Raw genomic sequence first — 23502 nt, forward strand, 5'->3', positions numbered from 1 at the left:
TAACCTCCGCTGCGCTGTCGAGCAGCGTTAGCGCCCATGTCAGGTTCCGAAGCTGCGTCCGCACTATCTGTGGCATACCTCGCTGTTAAAGCAGCAGCTTTCTTCTTCTGAAACGGGTGACGTTGACGTGCAAACTCGTCTTGCTTGCCTTTACCGTCAGCCTGACGGGGTTGCTCACGTCCTTGTTGGGCACCCCGACCTTTGCCACGTTCTCTTCCACCGGACTGCGAGGCTGATGTATCCTGTGAAGAACGAGAAGAACGTTCAGTAACCTGAAATCTATCAGGTGACTTAATACTAGTGCGATCGCGCAAATCGTATGTGCGCTCACTAGGCTGTGTGGGAGACGCAGGACGAGACCTGTGTTTCTGTTGCTGCTTTCCCTGTTTCTTTTGTCGCCAATTTTGCTTTGGAAAAGTTGGACGATCGTCTTTGACAGACGAGCTCACCTTAGTTTGTTGTATCAAGTCAGGAATGATAATAGTTGGTTTAACCCCTAAACTACTGCGGCCTATAGTTCTATAAGCCTCCGCAATAATTTTAGGCAACTATTTGGGCTTATCGAGTTAATCGACGCGGGCTAAGCCATTAGCCACTTGAAATTATACCGCATCTCCCTTGAGATTACCAAGGACGAGAGAGGCAACTACGTCGAACACTCCGACAAGCCGCATTCCCAACTCTACAGCCGCCTCTGGACCGTCGTTATCTTGAACATGTTTAATGACGGAGGGAAGCACAGCCATAGACGGAGTGCCAAAGCACTTGGAATAGACCGCGGCAAAAACCTTACCCCAGTTGTCACAATCGGACACTTCTGGGACTAAGTCTTTCGGCAAACTAATGGTGAGGATCCTGTGTTTCTCCAAAGCGGTAGAGTGTGGAAAAACTGCCTCAAATTTCTCGGCAAGCCAATAAGGTAAATCATAGTTATTCTGGGGGTGCTTGCCCATCACCGAATTAACTATGACAGGGCTAATAACAGCCGCAGGATGACCAGCTGGTAGTCCCGCAACCTGCACGTTGCGTGAGACATATTGCTCCAAAGCCCTATATACTGAAATAAGGGCTGTATGGAGCGTACGCAACTCATCCACCACAAGAGTCCGGCACCCCATACTGCGTCAAATGACGTCTCAGAGGTGCACAGCTATGTGCTGCAATTTCGACCGCCATAAAGACACAGAGAAAAACAACAATGGATTTTACAGTAGCACAAGGGTTCAGAAATATAAAAAACCTTTTTAATTAACAAGCTTGAAAGAACCTATTAGGCTACCAATAGGTAGGTAAAATCCGTCACTCCCGTTATCCGGAAACAAGAGTGAGGGTGTCGTGGACTAATATAAGCACTACTAAGGCGTTTCAAATCAAAAGACCAAACGTTAGGTGCGCCATGTTGCAAGGATTCTGCTCATAAACAGAACTATGCGCAGGAAACCAGGACCTCAGTGAATTGTGGTGTACCAAAAACTCACCTCAGAACCCAGAACCCCTATCCGACCAGCATCAGTGTCCCATTCGTTATCCGTATTATCTCGGAGGTCCCAATGTATAGACAACCCAGAACAAGCGACTTAGAGTACTCTCAGGACAAGCAGACAGCGTGAGTCTGTCTGCATGGGTGTTCTAGTGAAATGAATCCTGTGAATTAACAGGAATCAGGGGATTAGTGTATGATCTAATATCATGAATAAAGAATTAGATAAAAATTAATTGTGAGGATGTCCAAATGGGCACATCTGTGTACTGCCACATTCTCAACTTGGTAAATTGGAGTTCCTTTAGCGCGTGGCGGTCCAACGCGCGGGCAGCACGACAGGGTGTGTCTGTCTGCTGGGGGGGCCAGATGACAATGAGCAGGTGCTGGCCTCGCCATTAAATAGAGCAAGGTCCCGCCGAAACCGTATTAACCTGCAGGCCTCACTAGTGATTGCCGCTGGCGGTGTCATCCGGTTTTCGGTGTCAAATTGAGAAAAGAGAAGAAAGACCTGAGGTTTAGGTCAATGAAGAAGTGAAAAAAGAAAGTAGCAAGAGAAAAGTAGAGATTGGAAGGTGGCATTGTGTGGGCTATCGCAAGCAGGTTTAGAATTGTTTCCACATTACTTGTCAAACAATTGTGAAGGTACCCTTGAACTAAATGCCTTCTTACCCCAAGTTGTCGCATTGGTGCCGATTTATGGGTTACATACTTACATTATCCTACTCTTCCTAGATGTCCCTACATTCTTAGGTCCTAATGAGACCCTACACTGCACAAAGGCTTGAAATGTCGTCAACATAAAGAGAAAGCAAACCATTAAAACAGCACGTATCACTGTATATAGTCGCAGTTCATTCTGTGTGTATTTGACAATGGTCAACTTTTATAACACTTTTGGAAACCTTGTAATAATTGTCACAAATATGTCACCAATACCTTAGGTTCCTGTTTTCACTGGGGACACTACGCACAATTGTTCTCCTTTTTTCATTGTATACATCTTTTTGTGAATTATAAAACAAAACTGTGTTAAACTGAAACAAAGGTATATGTGGTTTCTTCTCCCTCTGACATTATTCTAACCCTTTCGATTGCGATTGCACATTCCATTACCAATATATGGTCTTATTATTCCACATGAACCACTGTTTCTGATAATTCAACTACCCTGGTTCCTTAGTGAGTAGGGTCCTCTTGTCCCCCTTTTTCGGTGTTTTCAATCATGGGTTAAACCATGTCACGCAGCCTGCAATGGCAGTCTGTGTGGAATTTTAATTTGGGCCCCTTAGGTGTTGCATGGATTCTGCACATACACAGAACTATGCACAGGAAACCAGGACCTCGGTGTATTGTGGTGTACCAAAAACACGCCTCAGTGCCCAGAACCCCTATCTGGCTAGCTATAGTATCCCATTTGTTATCCGTACTACAGCGGAGCTACCAATGATTGGATATCCTAGAACACACGACTCAGGGCCTCTCAGAATTCATGGGAACAAGACACTCTTTCGCTTACTCTTACCTGTTCACAATGTGAGTAACCTGAGACACTGTATAGTTTAAAATGTTTATTTCAACTAACATGCTCTGTAATGCAGTACACGTGCTAACATTAGCAAAGAAATGCATAAAACCAATATAATCAGCACGGTTACAATTCAATATAATACGAACAGGGATAGCATATTATAATGAGAGTGGATGAAGCATTATAGCGCTTTACCACCCTCCCCGTGCTACAAGCTATGATTATTGTATCAGTGGAAGACCTCTGGGCTTGGACAGGGGAACCCCCTACCTCAAGTCTTAGATGATAGGATTTACATCTCCGGACAAGCACAGCTCTTCCTCAGGAAAGGTTTTCTCCAAGTGTTGATAACTTGCATCCCGTGCAATATTAAAATCTCCCGAAAAGTCAGAAGCGCAGCTGTGTTCCATGTTATGTCTATATGTGTGTGGGATGGACCAAAGCCGATTAACCAGTGGAGTTGTGTTCTGGCCTTGAACACGATGTACAGACGAGAACTCTGAGCACAACAGAAATAGTGAAAGGCAGACAGTTCCCATGTGAAGCAGCACGAGCAAAAGTGTTTCCGGGAACCAAGGCATGTAGTGTTGTGTGCATAAGCGGCAAGATGGCGGTGATGCAAAGCACGGACTAATGCTAACTTAGCAACGTCCGCTGGCACCCCTAAACCCTCACGACAAGGGTGGCACATGATATGCTGCAGCCCTTAGCCTCTGAGGTACGTCTTCTCTAAGTATCTTGAATACCATTTACTAAGGACTTTCAGAGGTGCTAAAGTCCTTTGCCAATTGTAGCACATTAGACAACACCTTGTTTTAGGGAAGGAGCACTGGCACTGAGGTCTGGTTAGCAGCGCTCAGTGCACTGTTAGAGTCAAAACTCAGCATCCAGTAGCTAAAAAGAGGGAAATAATTGGGGGTGTGACTGCAACAAAAGCCCAGTACTCTACATTCACTTTGAAACTAAAATACCTATGGAAATATGGTACTCCAAATTCTTCAGGAATGAGGAAATGGGGTGTATTATAAGGTGGGGTTGTGTGATCTCATCATGTAAAACACTGCTGTAGGAAAGTGCCTCCTTTTGACATGGTCACTCCCACTTTTTGCCCTAGTACTGATGCTTTTCAACTGAAAGTACTCTGGGTCCCTGCTAACCAGGCTCCAGTGCTCTTTTCCTAAAGGAAAGTACATGTTCAATTGCTAAACCAATTGGCAAGACCTTTAGCACCCTTTTAAGTCTCTAGTAAACTGTACCCCTGGTTCTTAAGGCATGGGTACTAAAGAAGGTCCCTAAGGGTTGCAGCATGTATTATGCCACCCTAAAGGACCCCCACACAAATTGCATGTAGACTGCCATTGCAGGCTGCGTGAAATAGGGCAAACCATTTTGAAAGCATGATATGGCACACTTCCTGTGTGTCATGTCCATACACACTGAATATACTATATGTAAGTCGCGCCTACAGAAGGCCTTTGAGTCTTGGAATACGGAGGGGTTATTGGCCAAAAGAAGGTGCTTGTGTCCTTTGCAATTCCAGTGGAATGTCTGCTAGGCACTGATCTGGAGACCTCAGCATGGTCTGAGGTAGAGATGAGAACCCATGCAACCATGCTGGGAATACCTGAATGGCTGTGTGTGAACACCAGAGCAAAGCCCATGGTGAAAAAGAGGAATTGGAGCCTGGAATAATGGTCCAATCCTCAGAGAAAAGACAAGAAGGCTGGAAAACCAACTTCTTCTGAAACACAAGCCCTTTCCTCAAGGAGAAGACCTGTTAACCCTTGAGGAAACTTAGCCCCAAGAACTTGGGCCTTGCCAGGTAGAACTCCTAGGCCCTGGGGGACAATCTAGGGAAGATCTTGGCTAAGGACAGAGGACCTGCCCTACTCTTGAGAGCTTGAGACAGTACGCTGCTGACCAGGAAAATGGAGTTGTCAGTGGCTTCCACAGGACCTATTGGGAGGAGGGGCTTGTTTATACTGAGGCCAGAGACCCCAAACCTGGTGTCACTGGGAGAGTGGTAGTGCCTCGGCAATACAGGGAGTTCTTACTCCCCTTAGCACATGATATAGCTGGGCATCTTGGCCAGGCAAAAACATGTAGGAGGTTAGTCACCCACTTCTATTGGCCAGGTATGTCCCAGAAAGTAAAGTCATTTTGCAACTCCTGTGTTACCTGTCAAGCCAGTGACAAGACATGTAGCAAACCAAAGCCTCTCTTAATTCTACTACCAATGGTTGGGGTCCCCTTTCAGAAGGTAGGGATTGACATTGTTGGTCTCCTTGACCCCCAGACAGCATCAGGAAACAGATTCATACTTGTGGTAGTGGATCCTGTCATCAGGTATCCTGAAGAAATTTCACTTAGGACTCTGTCACTGCTCCTGTAGTTGCCAGTGCCCTCATAAGTATTTTTACTAGAGTGGGCTTTCCTAAGGAGGTGGGTTTCAGACAGAGGTAGGAACGTCATGTCTGGTTACCTAAAAGCCATGTGGGCTGAGTGTGGTGTGACGTATAAGTTTACCACCCCATATTACCCACAAAAGTGTTGTGTTTGGGAGATTCAACAAGACCATGAAAGACATGATCATGGGACTCCCTGAAAAACTCAGATTGAGATGGGATGTCTTACTGTCATGCCTGCATTTTGCGTAGAGAGCAGTGCCACAGAAAGGAGTGGGCTTCAGTCCCTTTGAGCTTCTGTGTGGCCATCCTGTGAGAGGTCCGCTAAGTCTAGTAAGGGAAGGCTGAAAGAAGCCTCTAAAAGAATCCAAACTCGACATTGTAGACTATGTGCTTGTCCTTCGTTCCAGGATGGCTGAGTACATGGAGAAAAATAATAAAAACCTTGATGTAAGCCAAGAGAACCAGAGGCAATGGTTTGACCAAAAGGCTGCACTAGGGGAGTTCCAACCAGAACAGAAGGTATGGGTTTTAGAGCCTGTGTCACCTAGGGCCCTCCAGGACAAATGGAGTGGTCCCTCTCCTATCCTAGAAAGAAAAGCAGACGTCACCTACTTGATGGACCTTGGCACTTCCAGGAGCCCTCACAGAGTCATCCATGTGAACCACCTTGAACTGTTTCATGAAAGGGGTGATGTGGCCATGCTCATTGTAACTGATGAGAATCAGGAACAAGAGAGTGAACTTCTAAGCCTGACCTCCTCATCCACAACCCTAAAGATTAGTCTGTTGAGGGAGTTGTCTTTTGAGACACCCTCACTGCCCACCACCAAACTGACTGCAGGCAAGACCTAAGGCAGTATGCTTTTTTCTTTGACCCCTGGCCAGACAACCTGGTGTACTCATCATGTGGACACAGGGGACACCCAACCTATCAAAAACAAAATATTTGAGGCATGTGAGCTGTAGATCACATGCTGTACATAGCTCGCTATCTAGTTTTGGGTCCGGATGTTTGCATTTTGTTTTTCTTCGAAGACGTCTTTCCAGTCACGAGGTAGGTGACTCCTCCTTTCAATGATAGTGCGCATGGGCATCAACTCCATTTTTAGATTGTTTTTTTCTGCCATCGGGTTTGGATGTGTATTGCTGCGCTCCAGTTCAGCACAGTTTCTCGGACCCCTTCGACGCGCAATCCACTACCCTTGACAGTATTATCATCGATCGCGGTTTCCCATTCTTCGCGTATCTTCTCGACTCAAAACATTTTTGATCAGAAAACTCGTGGAGGGCAGTTGGGCCTACCCGCGCCAACAGTGCTAGCAGTCAATGGAACAGACTCCCCTCAAACTCTGCCCAGGGTGTCATGCTAAATTTCCACACACCGACTTGCACGAAATCTGCAACATCTGTCTGTCCCAAGAACACGTCGAGAAACACTGCGCCACGTGCCGATCGTTTTGATCGAAGAAGATGCTTCGTGACCGTCGGGCTCAATGTCACGAGATGCAACATCAAAGCGGCTCCGCACCGGACATCCTCGGTGAGGATTCTGACACAGAACATCACGCTCAGGGAGCCAAAGAAGAACAACAACATATCTCCGTGTCCAAAGTAGACTTCGACATGGAAGAGGAGGAGCAGGTTACTTCGGGTCAGCTTACCGTGAGGAAAGATACCCCCTTGCCTCCTCAACAAACAAAGAAAAAGTCTTCCATCTCTCCTCTGCCTTCGGGCCAAGGTCGGCACCGACAAAAAGTTTCAGACGTCAACGGCCCTCGGGCCTGGCACCGAAACACAAAGAAAAGCCTTCCGGCTGAAGCCGCCCCATATCGGGGCCCAACCAACACCTTCGGCATCGAAACCCAAACTAAAACATCTCTCGGTGACAATTCCATCGTTACCGAAGAATCCACCTTCAGCACTGAAAGGTTCGGAGTCGAAACCTTCGACGCCGAAACCGGCGAGTAAGGACAAAGATACTCCGTCTAAAGAGTCTCGGCCCGATGCCCGCCTTTGGATCCAAAAAAACAGAAAAAGCTGGTGATAAACCCAGATGCGGGACATATGCATGCCACCCTTCCAAAAAAACAGAAAATAGACCAGCCAGCGGACTACCACATTCCTCTCAAAAGGAAAAGTATGGGTACTAACCCTTCACCACCATACATTCCACCTCCTTCACCCACTGATCCCAACTTACTCATTACACCCACAAATTCACCACCACTATCACCTGACCCACAGGATGACTGGGATGGGGATGAGGATCAGGATAGGCCACAGGACTCTGACCCCATCACGGATAATGACCCTGATCTGTATCCGTCCAGACCCTCACTACCTGATAACATTGGTTATATTGAGCTACTTAACAGGACTGCTCAATATCACGGGGTGGAGCTGCATAGGGAGGCATTAGAAGAGGACTTTCTATTTGGGACCCTAAGTTCCAATCAGAGAGCCACTCATACACTGTCAATGCTTAAAGGGATGTTAAAGCACGCAGATGAAATATTTAAAGATCCTGTGAGGGTAAGAGTAAATACACCTAGGGTGGAGAAAAAGTATAAACCTGCACCTATTGACCCCACTTACATCAAAGGTCAGTTACCCTTAGACTCTCTTGGGCTTTCCAACGCTCGCAAGAGAGCTAATTCACAGACCACAGGCAAGGCCCCTCTTCCTGGCAAGGAGACCAAGCTAATTGATGCCTCGGGCAAAAGAGTAGCTTCCCAAGTGGCCAATCATTGGCACATTGCGACCACTCAAGCTTTGTTGGCCCAATACGATAGGGCTCATTACTATGAGCTAGAAAAACTCATGCAACTTCTCCCTGACGAGCATCAGTCTAGGGCTAATAATCTTATCCAGAAAGGCAAACTCATTACCAATACTTCCATCAGATGTGCCCTCGACGCAGCAGACACAGCAGCTTGTGCAGTAAACAATAGCGTACCACTAAGCAGGCATGCTTGGTTGATAATCTCAGGACTCAAGCCTGAGGTGCAAACCTCCCTTCTCAATCAACCGTTTGATAAGGAACATCTCTTTGGCCCAGCAGTTGATACCTCGCTGGAGATGAAAAAAGACACGAAGGTCGCAAAGTCCATGGGGGCCTTGCAGTCATCCACAAATAGGGGTTCCTTTCCTTGCTCCTTTTACAGGGGTGACTCCAAAAATATAGCCACAGAAACTTCCTCCTCCTCTTACAAAGGTAACAACCAATCGCCCTCATCAACAGGCTATTTTAGAGGGGGTTTTCGAGGAAACAACGGTAAGGGAAGAGGCAGAGGCAACTCCACATGCACTTCCCCTGCAAACAAACTGTGACTTCCTTCCGTTGCCCCCGATCATTCCACTCGCCGGGGGACGTCTCTCCCAATTCCTACCTGTCTGAAATTCAATCACCTCAGACAAGTGGGTACTACAAATAATCCAATATGGTTACTGCCTAGAGCTTACAGACATTCCCCCAAATATTCCTCTAAAATCACATACAATGTCACAAAAACATATCACCCTCCTAAGGCAGGAGGTTATCTTTCTCTTGGAAAAACATGTTATAGAGCCAGTCCCCTTACAATACCAAGAGACCGGGGTATACTTCCTGTACTTCTCAATTCCCAGAAAAGACAGTTCTCTCAGGCCTATACTAGACCTCAGAGAACTAAATCTATACATTCAGTCGGACCACTTTCACATGGTCACACTCCAGCAAGTACACCCACTATTTCAACAATGCGACTTTCTATCCACTCTGGACTTAAAGGACGCCTATATCCATATTCCCATACACCCTGCTCACTGCATATACCTCAGGTTTGTGGTAAAGGGCCAGTTTTATCAATTCAAGGTCCTCCATTTCGGAGTAACTACTGCACCCAAGGTTTTCACAAAGTGCTTGGCTGCAGTCGCAGCTCATCTACGAAGACAGCGCATTCACGTCTTTCCATACCTAGACGACTGGCTCGTGAAAGCCAGCTTGCAACAAAGCTGCCTACGTCTCAATCAAAAAACAATGCAACTACTCCACGACCTTGGGTTCACCGTAAACCTGACCAAGTCTCATCTACAACCATCCAACATACAGGTGTATGTAGGAGCCACAGTAAACACTCTAAAAGCTGTAGCATGTCCCAACCTAGCCAGAATCCACGACATGCAGACTCTAATCTCTGTTTCTGCCCCAACACTCATTACCAGCTTGAGTGTTCATGCAGTTACTAGGGAAGATGGCATCTTGCATCCTAATCGTACCTTACGCAAGACTTCAAATGCGTCCTCTCCAGGAATGCATAGCACGTCAGTGGAACCAGGCTCAGGGTCATTTATCAGATCTAGTGTTGGTGGACAGCCGCAACCATCACTCTCTGCAGTGATGGAATACACAAAACCTTTTAAAAGGGCGGCCCTTCATCAACTCGGTTCCACAGATAGTGCTAACAGAAGAAGTATCGCTCACTGGCTGGGGAGCTCATCTCCAAACACATGCCATTCAGGGCATGTGGACTCTGCAACAAAAGCAGTTCCACATAAACCATCTAGAGCTGCTAGCGATTTTTCTAGCGCTCAAAGCGTTTTAACTTCATCTAGTAGGCAAAGCTGTCCTAATTCATACCAACAACATGACAGCAATGTACTACATACAAAAACAGGGAGGGACACACTCTCTCCAGCTGTCACAACTAGTTTGGACCATCTGGAGATGGGCTAGAAGTCACAAAATGTATCTCCTTGCAGAACACCTTCCAGGAGTAAACAACCAGTTTGCAGATCTGCTCAGTCGTCTACGACAACAGATCCACAAATGGGAACTCCACCCTCCGGTTCTCCTCCCATTCTTTCAAATGTGGGGCTTCCCAGAGATAGATCTGTTTGCGACACACCTAAACTCAAAATGCCCAAGCTTCGCATCCAGGTATCCACACCCATTTTCCAAAGGCAATGTACTATAGATGAATTGGTCAGGGATATTTGCCTACGCTTTTCCACCTCTCCCACTCATTCCATTAGTGGTTCAGAAGCTCAGACAGCAGTCCCTGATACTAATCCTAGTTGCTCCCACATGGGCCCGTCAACCCTGGTCACAACCCTGGTGGAGTTATCAGTAGTTCCTCACTAAAAACTACATCTTACTCCCAATCTCCTCACTCAGAGCGATGGAGAACTATGGCATCCAAATCCCAGTCATCTCAACCTTGCGATCTGGCACCTGAAATCCTAGAGTTTGGCTACCTCAATCTTCCGCCAGACTGCATGTATATCATCAAAGTGTCGGGTTCACCAACTCCTCGGGATCGGAACGCTGCTCAAATATGGTCCACTTCTCGATAGCTTCAAGTCTGTTTGCTTTTACAGCACAGATCAGTGTAGCGATCAAGCGAGGGACGGAAAGGGTGGCGACAGCAGGGAAGGAGACCTATAGAGACCACGAGAAAAAATGAAGAGACAATAAGCATCTACATGTTCGTCCTTTTCAACCATTTTAAACCATTTCTTTTAAATGGGAGAAATGGACCTGTAAAGGAAAATAACTGTTCGGTGGTGTACAACCCAAGAGTGATTATAATTTTTGTAACTCCTTTGGTATTATACAAAATGTAGTAGTGCTAAAAAAAGGAAACAAAATAAAGCAAAGACATAGCTTATTTAAGAATCTATAGGTAAATGTGTTAGAGCTCTACTTCTATATGTAAGTTTGGATATATCTATCTATCCAGAGTGTCCTACCCACGTTATATTGTCTCTCGCTTCACAGAGGTTGTAAGAGACTGACGATTGTTTCTGCTCTACTACATTCCCCTGTTAGAGTAGGGTAAGAAAACATAAACATCAATGTTAACCATAGCCTTTGAACAAATACGCTACTTAAATGTAAGATCCTCCCCTTTCACCTCAAGGGAGGATGGACAGATAGGCATACAAAGTTTTACCCAACAAGGCCTTTAACCCATGGTTTTGTCATATTCTCACACAAAGTTTCTATGTCACTCGATGCAAAAGCCAATAGGACAAGTACGAACATAAAAGAGACACACAGGTGTGGAACATCAACTTGGCTCACATACAATTATAGCTTTGCTGCATCCTTAGGCAAAGTCAATTCTCCCAAAGAAATGATGTTTCAAGTATATATGTCTTTTGCTTTGGTCTCTCCTCCGCATGAGCTCAATACAAGCAGCAAGCTCACCAACGGAGAGAAATTGATGGAACCGAACAGGTAATGCACTCGTCCCGCAGAAGCTGAGGAATAATTCTCTCCCACTGAAATGAGTTATGGCCGAGGATTGATTATCCCCCACTGATATGCGCAGGTATCCCTATTACCCGCAAGAGACAACAAACGTGTCTCTAGCTAACAGGGAGGAACACCTCGCGCAATATCAGTAATGCACATAAGAGTTAAACAACACCTCAGAATTCTATGTCAAAGGGAATTTTATGGTCTCCCCTCCCTTCGTTCGGGGAGGAAAAGTCTCAGCGAGCGATTGGAAGTAACGAAACAATGATACAAATAGTGGTTCAACTGCACCCTTACCGGACCCCTGAGGCAGGACAGCAATGCTTCTTCGCCAGGACTCGAAATAATCGGCATCGTTATGGGAAGCAAAAGTGCTTAAATAAGACTCCGCTCTCCCACTGACGTTGACATGCCGCCGCTTAGACTCATGGGATATGTAGTCTCCCGCAGCATATTGGCCAATGTGGAAACATGTGGAAGAGCAGGACAGGATTAAAGCAGTACTTCCGACACAGAGGCTAGGCGCCCTACCACAAGAACATGCTATGCAGCAAAGTGGAAGAGGTTTGTGGTATACTGTAATAACAATCAAATCAACCCGCTTGATGCTTCAATACAAAACATCATGTTCGAGGCATATGAGCTGTAGATCACATGCTGTGCATAGCTCGCCATCTAGTGTTGAGTCTGGATGTTTGCACTTTTTTCTTCGAAGACGTTTTTCTAGTCATGAGGAAGGTGACTCATTTCGATGATAGTGCGCATGGGCATCAACTCCATTATTAGATTGTTTTTTTCCGCCAACGGGTTCGGACGTCTATCACTGCGCTCCGGTTCGACACCATTCCTTCGGTTTCCCTCGATACGCAAGATACACACTCTCGACGGTATTGCTTTCGATTGCGTTTTCCCTTCAAATGCGTATCGTATTTACTTTCAAAAACCAAACTTTCGATCGGAAAGCTTGTAGAAAAGCCGTCGGGCCTACCCGTGTCAGGCCGACCCACAGTCCTTGGAACGAACTCCCTTTAATTCTGCCCTCGGTGTCACGCGAAATACCCACACACCGACTCACACGAAGTGTGAAACATGTGCTTGTCCCCCGAACACAGAGAACAGGACTACGACGCGTGCCAGGCTTTCCGTTTCAAGAAGACACTTCGCGACCGTTGGGCTCGATGTCGTGACATGCCGAACCAGCACACAAGCTCCATTCCCGACATCTTCGGACAACAATGGGACAAAGAGGTCGGCGAGACCATGGAAACATAGGAGGAGCAGGAGCCGATCGTCTTCCGAGAGCTCGACTCCGACCAAGAGGACAACATCCCACATGGACAACGTACCAGGAGTACAACTCCCCCCTCGTCCAAAGATCCAACTCCACAAAAGAAGAAGGCTCCAGTCCAACCCAGGCCCACGGGGCCCGGTCGATACCGAGATCATGCTTCCGACACCCTGCCTTCTGGCTCGGCACCCGAAGCCTACCAAAAAGCCTTCTGGCTCCGAAAAGACTCCCTCCAAATCAAGTTCGGAGCCGAGAAATTCAGGGTCGAAACAAGTCCGGCGCCGACCCCACCTATTCAGGACCGAAACACACTTCAATCCGAAAACATCAACATCCAAGACTTTCAGCGTCGAAACAGTCAGATCTGACGAAATCACCAAAAAAAACACAGTTTCGACGCTCTGATCGAAAAACCGGATCCGAAACAAAAAGTGCTGTATATTCATCCTCAACCTGGACATATCACCACTAAAGTGACTTTAAAAAGAAGGACTGATACAGAGGAAGAATACCACATTCCTTCAAAGAAGAGAACGGTTGAAGCTAACCCTTCCCCTCCTCTTCCTTTTCCTCTTTCTTCACCTCCTTCACCTCAGTTTCAGCATATTTCACCTGAACATTCACCACCACATACATGTGACACCCAGGATGATGGGGATGATAATCAACCAATGCAAGACCCATGGGCATGATTACAATACCAATTCGCCCACAGGCAATGATCTGATTTATATCCTAACAAGCCCTTTCCAACAGATGACAGTGTTAGCTGTATTGAATTACTTGGTAGAGTGGCAAACTACCGTGGTGTGCAGCTACATAAGGAATCCTTAGAAGATGATTTCCTCTTTGAAACCCTCAGTACCACACAGAGGTCATCACATACACTACCTATGCTCAAAGGGATGATCAGGCATGTAGATTACATTTTTAACTACCCGACCAGAGCTCGTATTCTTAGCCCTAGAGTAGACAAAAAATGCAAGCCAGCACCATCCAGTATGTATTAAAGGTCAGTTGCCACTAGACTCCCTGGTTGTGTCCAATGCAGGGAAAAGGGTCCACAACAGGAGACAACATTAGTGATGCTTCTGGAAAAAAAAATAGCCTCTCAGGTGGCAAATTTCTGGCGTGTCTCCAACACTCAGGCATTGCTAGCACGAAATGACCATGCGCACTGGGACGAGATGGAGCAATTAATACAATATTTGCCCCAGAAACATAGATCTAAGGCACAAGACCTGATGCGTGAAGGGCAACTTGTTTCCAATAACGCTATAACATGTTCCCTAGATGCTGCAGACACTGCTGCTAGAGTGAAAGTCCAATTGGTCGCACACTGCTCTACCTACCAGCGTGTTGCCCCAAAGAATTGTGGTCCCTGAAGTCAGCGTCGGCGGGTACGCCTATGCCCGAGTCTTGACTGCAAGTAAGTGTAGCGTTGGCCATCCCTGGACACGTGTTTCGAGGTAGTTGCCTCTCGTCAGCAGGGAGTAGGTGAGTGTGTAGGGTTGCTGTGTAGGCTGCTAAAATAAGTGTTCTCAGGTAAAGTACCTCTCATAGCGCGCAGGTGCGTAACCATGAGCTCGTCAGCTCCACCGGCTCAAGGAGCCTGAATATTAACAAAAGTCCAATTGGTCGCACACTGCTCTACCTACCAGCGTGTTGCCCCAAAGAATTGTGGTCACTGAAGTCAGCGTCGGCAGGTACGCCTATGCCCGAGTCTTGAGTGCAAGTAAGTGTAGCGTTAGCCATCCCTGGACACGTGTTTCGAGGTAGGTGCCTCTCGTCAGCAGCGAGTAGGCGAGTGTGTAGGGTTGCTGTGTAGGCTGCTAAAATAAGTGTTCTCAGGTAAAGTACCTCTCGTAGCGCGCAGGTGCGTAACCATGAGCTCATCAGCTCCACCGGCTCAAGGAGCCTGAATATTAACAAAAGTCCAATTGGTCGCACACTGCTCTACCTACCAGCGTGTTGCCCCAAAGAATTGTGGTCCCTGAAGTCAGCGTCGGCAGGTACGCCTATGCCCGAGTCTTGAGTGCAAGCAAGTGTAGCGTTAGCCATCCCTGGACACGTGTTTCGAGGTAGTTGCCTCTCGTCAGCAGGGAGTAGGTGAGTGTGTAGGGTTGCTGTGTAGGCTGCTAAAATAAGTGTTCTCAGGTAAAGTACCTCTCGTAGCGCGCAGGTGCTTAACCATGAGCTCGTCAGCTCCACCGGCTCAAGGAGCCTGAATATTAACAAAAGTCCAATTGGTCGCACACTGCTCTACCTACCAGCGTGTTGCCCCAAAGAATTGTGGTCCCTGAAGTCAGCGTCGGCGGGTACGCCTATGCCCGAGTCTTGAGTGCAAGTAAGTGTAGCGTTAGCCATCCCTGGACACGTGTTTCGAGGTAGTTGCCTCTCGTCAGCAGGGAGTAGGTGAGTGTGTAGGGTTGCTGTGTAGGCTGCTAAAATAAGTGTTCTCAGGTAAAGTACCTCTCGTAGCGCGCAGGTGCGTAACCATGAGCTCGTCAGCTCCACCGGCTCAAGGAGCCTGAACATTAACAAAAGTCCAATTGGTCGCACACTGCTCTACCTACCAGCGTGTTGCCCCAAAGAATTGTGGTCCCTGAAGTCAGCGTCGGCGGGTACGCCTATGCCCGAGTCTTGAGTGCAAGTAAGTGTAGCGTTAGCCATCCCTGGACACGTGTTTCGAGGTAGTTGCCTCTCGTCAGCAGGGAGTAGGTGAGTGTGTAGGGTTGCTGTGTAGGCTGCTAAAATAAGTGTTCTCAGGTAAAGTACCTCTCGTAGCGCGCAGGTGCATAACCATGAGCTATAACATGCTCCCTAGATGCTGCAGACACTGCTGCTAGAGTGATAAACACCAGTGTCCTCTTGAGAAGGCATGCTTGGCTTCGCATATCAGGGTTCAAACCAGAGGTGCAAACCTCCATTTTAAACACTCCCTTTGATAAAGAGCATCTATTTGGCCCAATGGCAGATTCTTCACTTGAGAAAATGAAGGACACTGAAGTGGGCAAATCCCTGGGAGCCCTTCAGTCAGCACAAAGCCGTGGTTCCTTTCGGCGCTCCTTTTACTGCGGAGGTTCACAAAATACCACTTCGGAGACCACCACCTATAAGGGCAATAACCAACCCTCTCCATCTAGGGGTTACTTTAGAGGGGGTTACAGGGGTAACAACTGCAAAGCCAGGCAAGGGTTCAAACACACGCACCTCCCCCTCCAATACAAAGCAGTGACTTGCCTCCACTTCCCCCTAACACCGGTCAGGGGGAGACTGTCAGAATTCCTACCAATCTGGCAGTCAATAACAGACAATTGGGTATTATAAATTATCCGTTCTAGTTACTGCCTGGAGTTCATCAACACTCCTCCAAACATTCCACCAAAGTCACACAAACTTTCACCAGATCACCTACACCACCTGAAACAAGAGGTTCAGTCTCTAATTCTAAAAGGAGCTATAGAACCCGTACCGCTGCAACATCACAGGCGGGCGTATACTCTTTTTACTTCCTAATACCTCAAATAGATGGTTCTTTCAGACCAATATTAGATCTCAGAGAACTCAATCTTTACATTCACTCAGATCATTTCCACATGGTAACACTCCAACAAATACTTCCTCTGCTGAAGAAAGGCGACTTTCTGTCTACTCTAGACTGTAAAAACGCCTATCTTCATATTCCAATCCACTCCACTTATCGCAAATTCCTCAGGTTTGTGGTAGCGGGTCAACACTTCCAGTTCAAGGTACTTCCATTCGGAGTCACCACAGCCCCCAGAGTCTTCACAAACTGTCTGTTGGTAGTAGCTGCTCACCTAAGAAGACAAAGCATCCATGTCTTCCCATACTTGGACGACTGGCTCATCAAAGCCAGCACGTACCAGCAATGTCCCCCATGCCAGGCTGCACCTGCGTCCTCTTCAAGAATGTTTAGCCAGTCAGTGGAACCAGTCACAGGGTCTGTTGACCAATCTAGTGTTGGTAAGCGGCCGTACTCATCCCTCTCTGCAGTGGTGGAACACACAAAATTTGCCAATGGACGGCTGTTCATAGACCCGGTTCCACAGATGGTACTGACAGCGGACGCATTGTAGGAAAGTGGCTCTATATATACTGTTCCCAAATAGGTACAGTGTGTACTGAGTCCACAGTCCCCAGAGGTTTGGCAGAGGCTAAAGTTAGATATAACCTTACTCTCTAAAGTGGTAGCTTGGTCGAGCAGTAAGGCAGTATCAGAGGACAGTGTAAAGTATTTGTTGTACACACTCAGTCAGCAAATGCTCTCACACACTCAATAACTGAACTCTAGGCCAATGGTTTGTATATAAAAATATATGGTTGTTTTATTTTAGAACCAACAATAGGTATCAAAATATACTTTCTCGGAATGAAATGCTTTAGTTAAATACTTTTCAATAGGCAATAGTCTTTTGAATGTAATAGTTACAGTTTGTTGCAATTGGCAACACAATATAAACACAATTATACATTGAGCTCAATGGGAAATTCTAAGTAAATGTAATTGATTACTTTTAGGATTACTTTTCCAACTCCAGGACTGGATCCTAGATTCAGTCCTGGGACAGTTCCTCGAAACAGGTGAGTAAATACGTTTTAGTTACTGTTGTGATTTTTAAGCAATATTTTGGTATTTTAAAAGTTAACGCAGAAACTTTTTCTAGTAAAATCACCAATGTTATCCTATGGGAGGAAATTCACTTTGCAGGTAAGTGGGGTTATTGTTACTTTTTCTAGCTAAGTGTTAGATCCTGGATCCGGCACTAGTATACCACCGGTAAGCAGTTGAGAGAATGCGTTTAGGTTATACAGGCGATTTTTAACGAATATTTGTAAGTTTGCTAAATCGACACTTAGAAACCTTTTCAGCAAAAACCAGGCAATGTTATCCTATGGAAGGAAATTCAAGTTGCAGGTAAAGTATGTTCTCGTTACTTTTGTAATCCAGTGCTGGGCTCCTAGGCTCAGTACTGGGACATCTATCTAAAACAGGTAAGTAATTACGTTTTCACAGTTGGTACGATTTTAAAAGAATATTTGTAGTTTGCAAAAATCGACAGAAGAAGTTTCACAGAAAAACAGTCAATGGTTTCCTATGGAAGAAAATTGAGTTAGCGGTAAGTATGGTTGTAATTACTTTTCAGGGTCAGTGCTTGGCACCAAGATCCAGCACTGGGATCTTTCCTAATAGCAGGTGAGTATTTTCGTTTTCGGTTGATTTTAGGTGAATATTTTAAAGTTTAGAAACTTCACACTTAGAAGAATTTTCAGGTGAAACCAGTCAATGTTACCCTATGGAAGAAAAGTGAGTTATCGGCTTTTGGGTAAGTACTCGACTGGCAGATTAAGGTTCTGGGCATAGACTCAGGGGTCTCCCAGGGTCAGGTAAGTACAGTTGTTACACCCTCAGCAGCACAGGGGCAGCAGGGTGCAGAGTGAGTTAGGCCTAATGTTATCCTATGGAAGGCAGGGGGCCCTTGGTTGGTGGCTGCTGGCTAGCAGGCCACGCAGCTGTGGGAGCTGGGCTCCTGGTCACTTGCTCAGGGCAAATGGGGAAGTAGATTGGAGTAGAGGTTGCACTGCCAGGGGCACTTGGGCGGCTGGGTGCAGGGTGCTTTTGAGCCATCGGGCGCTCAATGGATTGCAATGGAGAAGCTCAAGAACGAACAAAGGCTGCAAGCTCGGGGATGAAGATTCTTCATGTGCGACCACCACTTCGAGCAGTAAGTTGGGTAGTTGGAGGATAGATAGGTACCCAGGAGTTGGGCACAGGGGGCCGCAGGGCGCCGGGTGCAGGGGTGCCTTTTGGTGTCGGGAAATCTTACCCTCTATTGATCGCGGTTGAGGGGCGTCCCTGGTTCTGAGGCAGCAGGCGTCGTCAGGAGCGTCGAGATGGGTCCTTGGGTGCTGGATTCGGGGTCACAGTCGCCGGGGGGACGTCCTTGTGGTCTTTGTTCACTCCAGCACAGGCCAGGCTTGGCGGGTGCAGAGTGTGCAGGGTTTGCGGATCCTGGCTGATGCCAGGGGTCAGTTACTTGCTTTGAGCAGTAGCACTTCTCGTGGGAGTCCCAGATGCTTAGAGACACAAGGTAGCCAGGTCCTCTGGGGTTTGTGAGGTTGCTGGCCACGGAAGATGCCGGGATTTATCAGGAGCAGGTTCGAGGGTCGACAGGCCGGTCGGGCTGGGGCCAAAGCAGTTGGTGTCTTCCTCTTGTTAGCAGCTGCACGGCAGGTCTTCTTGCTTCTTGATCTTCTTTGCTGTTTCGGAATCTGGATCTAAGGAAGGAAGGTTCAGGGTGCCCCTAAATACTAAATTTAGGGGCGTTACAGATAGGTAAAGGCCAGGGACCAATGGGACCCTGCCCTGGGGTGGGTACACCCCCTATCCTGCCACTCTCCTGTGGGAGGGGGGCAGTGGCCTAGTCCTGATTGGGCAGGGCTCCCCATCTTCAAGATGGCGAGAGCCCAAAATGTGCTTCACCTCGCCTCCCCCACCTGAGGGGTGGGGTTGGCAGAGGCTGGCACACCCCCTGTCCTTCCTTGGGGTTTCCGGCCAGTCTTCCCTCCAGAGTGGGGGGTTTAGAACCGGTAGGGGCCAGTTGCTGAGTGCAGCAAGTGGCCTAGAGAAGCTCACATAGGCGGCGTGTCTTTGAAGCTTCCCCTGCCCATCCTGGGGGAGGAGACCTAGCACCTCGCCCAGGATGTGCATTGTTGCAGACCCAGGAGAGCGGATGGGTCTCTACCCAGGGGTCCAGCAACATGTCTGCTGTGTGGCAGCCTAGGCAGCCCCTCAGACAAGACGTGGATTGTAGGTTAGGTTCAGGGGGCATCTCTAAGATGCCCTTTGTCGTGCATTGTACATTAAATCCTGCACTGGCATCAGTGCGGGTTTAATGTGCTGAGAAGTTTGATGCCAAACTTCTCAGTCTTCAGTGGAGCCATCATGGTGCTGTGTAGTTCGTGTTTGACGATCTCCCAGCACCATATACTCTTAAATGGCAGCACTGCACTTACAGTGCCCAGGAATGGACCTGGTTACTGTAGGGGCACAGGGCTCATGCTCCTGTACCCACACTACTGGCATTGGGTACCCAGCTAGAGGGGTGGCTGATGTATGCCAGGGCAGTGTGTGTTGTGGGCATGGCACACAGGAATGTGTGCCGTGTCGACTCTCTGTTTTGTTCTATACCCAGTCACCCAGCTTGCAAGGGCAGTGTGTTTGTGTCAGGGTGGAGGGCCTCTAAGGATGGCACAATAAGTGCTGCAGCCCTTTGGGGCCTCCCCTGGTCACAAGGCCCTGGGTACCTAGTGTACCATTTACCAGAGGCTGACATGTGGCCAGGGTTTGCCAATTTGGGTTTGAGGTTTCAGCACAGTTTTTAGGGAAGGAACATAGGTCCTGGGCACCTGATTGGCAGGAACCCAGGGCACACTCAGTCAAAGTACATTCAGCAATTCAGCAAAAAGTGGGGGCATACCATGCAAGGAAGATGGCACTTTCTCACACGCGTGCCTCACTAGCTGGGGAGCTCAGCTACAACATCACATAGTGCAAGGCCTTCTGAGTCAACAGTAGAAGTTGGTCCACATCAATCATCTAGAGCTGCTTTCAATCTTTCTAGCCCTTAAAGCGTTTCAGACTCGCCTAGAGGGCAAAGCTGTCTTGGTTTGTCAGACACCATGACAGCTATGTATTATATACAAAAACGGGGGGGGGGGGGGGGGAGGGGGGCACACACTCTCCAACTGTCCCACTTAGACCATGGCATCTGGAGGCGGGCCATTCACCACAAACTTTATCTCCTAGCGGAACACCTCCCAGGAGTGAACAACCAGATTGCAGATCTCCTCAGCAGGCAGAGGCAGCAAATATACGAATGGGTTCTCCTCCCATATATTCAAAGTTGGGAGTCCCTCACATAGACATACCAAAACGTAAAATGCTGAAGGTTTGCCTCCAGGTACCCACACCTGCAATCCAAGGGCAATGCACCATGAATGAACTCGTCAGGGATATTTGCCTACGCTTTTCTGCCTCTCACAGTCATTCCATTATTGGTTCACAAGCTCAGGCAAAAGTCTCTCACACTAATCCTAGTAGCTCCCACATGGACACGTCAACCTTGGTTCACAACCCTGTTGGAGCTATCTCTGGTTCTGCATCAAAAGCTGCATTTAACCTCCAGTCTCCTCATACAGAGACATGGAGAAATCAGAGACCCAGATCCCAAACCGCTGAACCTCGTGATCTGGCTCCTCTAATCTTAGAGTTTGGTTACTTAAACCCTCCACCATAATGTATGAATATCATTATGGAAGCTAGAAGACCTACTACAAGGGCATTCTACGCAGCTAAGTGCAAGATATTTGTTATCTACTGTGGTAACAATAATATCAACCCTCTTGATGCTTTCATACAGAACATCATATGCTATTTGTTACACTTGCAACAATCAGCATTGGCGTATACCTCTATCAGACTACACCTAGCGGCAATTGCTGCATATCTCCAAAATAGACAGCATTTGTCGTTGTTTAGAGTACCTGTGATCAAAGCTTTCATGGAAGGATTAAAAAGAGTCATACCACCAAAACTTCCACCAGCTCCACTGTGGAATCTTAATATAGGCCTTACAAGGTTCATGGGCCCACCTTTTGAGCCCATGCACAAATGTGAACTACAGTTCCTCTTTTGGAAAACAGCTTACCTCATTCCAATCACATCAATAAGGAGAGTGAGTGAATTACAGGCATTAACCATACATGAACCATTTTTCCAACTACACAAAGACAAAGTGGTTCTTCGTACTAATCATACATTTTTACCTAAGGTCGTATCTCCATTTTACATAAATCAGTCGGTAGAATTACCCGTATTTTTTCCTCAACCTGATTCCGTTGCAGAAAGAGCTCTACACAACCTTGGATGTTAGAAAAGCACTCTTGTTCTACACTGAAAGGACAAAATCTTTTCGGAAAAACAAAACCACTCTTTTGCGCCACCACACAAACGCAATCCTATCTCAAAATCAGGTATTTTAAGGTGGATTGTTAAATGCATTCAAACCTGCTATGCGAAAGCAAAGAGAACTCTAACTGTACCCCCTAAGGCACATTGCACTCGTAAGCTAGGGGCCACTATGACCTTTTTAGGAAACATTCCTATTGTTGACATTTGAAAAGCGCAACATGATCTGCACCGCACACATCCACTAAACATTATTGTGTAGATGTGTCAGCAAGACAACAAGCCAATGTGAGTTAAGCAGTACTTAAGACACTATTTCAGACAGCACCAACAGCTACAGGTTAGCCATCGCTTTGGGAGGATACTGCTATGTAATCTATGCACAGCATGTGATCTACAGCTCACATGCCTCGAACGGATAATGTTACCTACCCAGTAAGCATCAGTTCTTGGCATGTAGAGCTGTAGAGCCACATGTGCCCACCCACCTCCCGGGATACCTGTAGCTACTGCAGCTCTCTATTTAATATACATACATACGCATTAATATCTCTATTCTTTACTACTACTCCATTCTCACCCTCTGCAGCAAACAATCTAACAATGGAGTCAATGCCCATGTGCACTATCATCGAAAGGAGGAGCCACCTACCCTGTGACTGTACAGACTTCTTCGAAGAAAAACAAATGCAAACATCCGGACCCAACACTAGATGGCGCGCTACACACAGCATGGGGCTCTACAACTCTACATGCCAAGAACAGATGCTTACTGGGTAAGTAACATTATCCTTGCTATCTATTACATCTACTGCGTTCCAATTTAGAGGACACATCCATATGCTTACATGTTGCTGCAATAGCTGCATATTTACAGAACAGACAACATCTGTCTCTTTTTAGAGTGCCTGCCATTAAAGCATTTATGGAGGGACTCAAAAAAATCATTTTCCCAAGACTTCCACGTGCTCCAGTGTGGAATCTGAACGTTGTCCTTACCAGACTAATGTGTCCACCTTTTGAGCCATTGCATAGATGTGAACTGCAATTTTTCACTTGGAAGGTAGCTTTCCTCATGGCTATCACATCACTCAGCAGAGTAGGTGAGCTTCAGGCACTAGTCATAGAAGAACCCTTTTTACAAATACACCAAAATAAAGTGGTTCTTCGGACCAGCCCAAAGTTCCTACTTAAAGTCATTTTTGCCTTTCATATCAACCAATCTGTTGAGTTTCCAGTGTTCTTCCCTCAACTAGATTCTGTGGCAGGATGTGCTTTACACACCTTAGATGTGAAAAGAGCTTTACTCTATTACATTGAAAGGACAAAACCTTTCTGTGAGACCAAGTAAGTATTTGTTGCTTTTGCTCCACCACATAAAGGCAATCCTATATCAAAATCAGGTATTGCACGGTGGATAATCAAGTGCATTCAAACATGCTATATTAAAGCAAAACGTACATTATCAATCCCCCCGAGAGCGCTCTCCACTCGCAAACTAGTGGCCTCTATGATATTCTTAGGAAATATACCCATAGGTGACATTTGCAAAGCTGCAACAT

The 23502-nt window shown here is 46.9% G+C and overlaps 1 protein-coding gene across 4 annotated transcripts in view; it reads left to right on the top strand.

Moving 5' to 3' along the window:
* MYH10 (myosin heavy chain 10) overlaps positions 1-23502 on the top strand; it is a 1171079-nt gene that overhangs the window by 813511 nt on the left and 334066 nt on the right. The window lies entirely within an intron of this gene.

Source organism: Triturus cristatus, chromosome 7 (assembly GCF_964204655.1).
Source record: "Triturus cristatus chromosome 7, aTriCri1.1, whole genome shotgun sequence".
Classification (NCBI taxonomy): Eukaryota; Metazoa; Chordata; class Amphibia; order Caudata; family Salamandridae; genus Triturus; species Triturus cristatus.